The sequence below is a fragment of the Temnothorax longispinosus genome, chromosome 5 (genome assembly GCF_030848805.1).
Source record: "Temnothorax longispinosus isolate EJ_2023e chromosome 5, Tlon_JGU_v1, whole genome shotgun sequence".
In the NCBI taxonomy this organism is placed as follows: domain Eukaryota; kingdom Metazoa; phylum Arthropoda; class Insecta; order Hymenoptera; family Formicidae; genus Temnothorax; species Temnothorax longispinosus.
In genome coordinates, this window is record NC_092362.1 from 23,913,553 (window position 1) to 23,916,858 (window position 3,306).

Consider the following 3,306-nt stretch of genomic DNA (forward strand, 5'->3'; position numbering starts at 1 on the left):
TCTATGCTGAAGGCACCCTTGCTTTAAAATTTATATACTAGAAGGAAGTGCAGGATCCGCGAATAGTCAATAGATCATCTGGGCTGCTCTTCTCGTCGAGTTATTGTTATTTGCTATTGTTGTTCCTAACAAGTGGTGCTGGCCGAAGTGATGCAACACTGGTCTTTCTGCGCTGGAATCTTTTGAAGAACACTTTACAGTCACACTTTACAGTCATGTTTTATTACTGACGAAGTATAAACTAAATAACTAAACCGTATTTACAAACTTCCGAAGAAGAAATATATCGGCGAAAAAATGTGCAGTGTTTCTGAAAAAGCCACTTATCGATTTGAGCAATCGTAATTACTTCTTATCGAGATAATTTTTGTTATTCATGTTGTTCTTATCATTTTTTTACGGTAACATAGATAAATTATATTTGTATACGCATTGTACGTATATAATATATTTAATATATTCTATCTATATTCTTGTTTTGTATAAAATTATTTTAATAATAAATACAGTTTTTTAATAGTACGTATTACAGTGACAAACTTCATAGATATAATTTGCTCGATTCCAGAATTGTTTTTTCATTGAGTTAACAGTTAATAACCGATCAAAAACTTGAAGATAAAAGTTGAATGTGTGATATCACATTATTATAAAATTTAATTTTGATTAAGATAAAGTTTTCTAAAAATATATGTAGATGTATATGCATTTATACGTGTATTTCTTTGTATTTTTAATATATAAAAATTATACAAAAAATTCTTTAATGCAGGTGACCAATCAAAAATTTTAGAAGCAGTTATCATCGTACTGATTCAAATTACGAATATTGTTGTATGATGTGCTATATTATTTTAAAAAAGGATGAAACTTACCACAGCAATTACATCGGTATTTTCTTATCTACGATTAATATCAATTTTTCTGTTCAACAAGTAGTAGTAATCGATAATTGATAAGTAGTTAAATCAATGATTATCTCGTTTGCTCGCAAACGATATCGCAAACACTTTGCTACATGTGCGGGGTTTCACGCTTCGTTTATCACGCTTAATCTATCGTCAAGGAAGCAATGATTTATGAATTTGCATGTACATTGAACAAAAAATGTCGTAGCTAATGTTAGACAATGGATTGCTTGTCTTTCTGAACCATATCTAACAATCTATTTTGTTCCTTTTTCTAAAGTGCAGATGTATTTATATATTCCAAGAATAAAAAATATAAAAATATTCAGTAGAATGAAAAGAAAACGAATTTAACGTCAGATATGTGTCTATTAGTGATTTTATTGTTATTTAAAATAGATTGAAAGAGATGCTCCAATTTTTTAAAAATTGCAAATGGATACAAAATTTCCATCAATCAACCCCTGCCAAACCATTTTTAATTCGTATACTTTTCTATATACAAAATGTTTTACTTCATAAAAATCTCTGTTTTTAATTTAAAAGATATCAGATACTAGTTTCAAAAGTAACGCAATTAAATAGACTCAAAATATTGAAGATTGTTTTAAGACGAATAAATACATTATTTATTGTTATGTGTCTATGTATCAACGACTTTTAAATACATAAAAAATACCTAAGACAACACGAGTTGTATTGCTAACGGCATTGTGTTACGCTAACAACAGTTTACTGCCAGGTGTGTGCCAGGCTGATAATCAAATCCACTGCTGCACGACGTTGGAATGATATAAGCGGTGGATGCGTCTTTTTTTAACATCTTTTTAACGAGTTGGCATGAATATGCTGATTTCCTTAAGAGGAACGACACGACGCGAGCTTAACATGCCAACACAGACTTTTGCGTATATCGTGCGATAACTTTAACGTCATAAAGAAGCAATTTACACAATAAAAAGTTTTTACATTTTTTTGTTCGTCAAAGTATTTTGTTAATAATAACATAATTTGTATAATCTGGAGCTACAGGGGAGACCGGGGCGAAGTCGTCACCGGGGCGGAGTCGTTATTGCAATTATCTCGAAATCTGTATGTTGTGTGAACTCGCCATTAATACTGTAAACGCGGCTTATGGTGCCCACGTTGAAAGTAAAATATTTTGCGCGTAAATTTGTAATATCTTAAATATTATTGTGTCTCCGAATCTCAAAGTAAGTGATTCTAAAGAGTAATGTATGCTGAACACGAATCCAGTGAAGTTTTTTTATTTTTTCATTGATTTCTAATATTTTATAAGCGACCAAATTTGAAACTTGTATCCGGGGCGAAGTCGTCACCAAGTCATATCATGGAGGCTTCCGGCGAAAATCAAAGTCAAAGAAGCAGCAGTGGTCGGATTCCGGCGAGAACTTGGATAATATGTGCTGCGTGTGCTCAGAGATGACAGAATAGAGCTGACGATAAGCATAGGGCACATAAGTGTGTGCGCTTTTCTTGTAATTATTTTCCGCCATCGTGTTTTTAATTAATGTTTCCATTTTTTCTATTAAAAAATAATTAATAAAACGTATCCTATCATTTTTTATGATCGGAATTATGAATTTTCATTTAAAATTTAGTCTGAGAATGGAGTGACGACTCCGACCCCGGCAATTTTGCACATTTCAATTTTTGCACCTTTGTTGTTTTCATTCGTATATCAGTTGAACAAAGCGACGTAGACCAAAAATATCCGTATAAATTTTGTAGTCAAGGGTTCACTCTTTACAACGGTATACCACATTTTACTAAAATTATTTGTTTTGTTGTTAAAAAATGGGCACCGAAAACGTAGTGACGACTTTGCCCCGGTCTCCCCTACATATTAACCCTACCTTCACACACTTCCAAATTTTTACGGGCTTCCCACCCTGGGGTACAAGCTATCCCACGTCGTATATTTAGCTAAAACTATATGAAAAAATCAACTGATTTTAAGTCACTTTTTTTCCATCGATACGCCAGACATCAAGGAATATGCCTATGAATAAGAAAATATGAAAAAGACAGTAGTTTGGAAAATATTTGCTCGTAAAAAAAAGGTAAATTCTCGAAGTAGCAAACTAGAGAATTTTACCTGGGGTTACAGGCCCTTCAGTGTCTCCAGTATGGGAAGCTAAAGTTAATATCCGAGAGCAACTAATTAGAATTATTATCTAATTTTCATGTAAATTATCTTTTGCTACATCTGTGTTACATGCATATTATAAGATATTGAATAAATATTTTCTAATATACTTAAAAAGGTACATAATTCATTATTATAATTATATAATTATATATTTTTTAAAATAAATTGATTTCTTTATAGTCTAGTTAGTAACTTTCGCATTCTAAAAGAAATAAAGAATTTTAT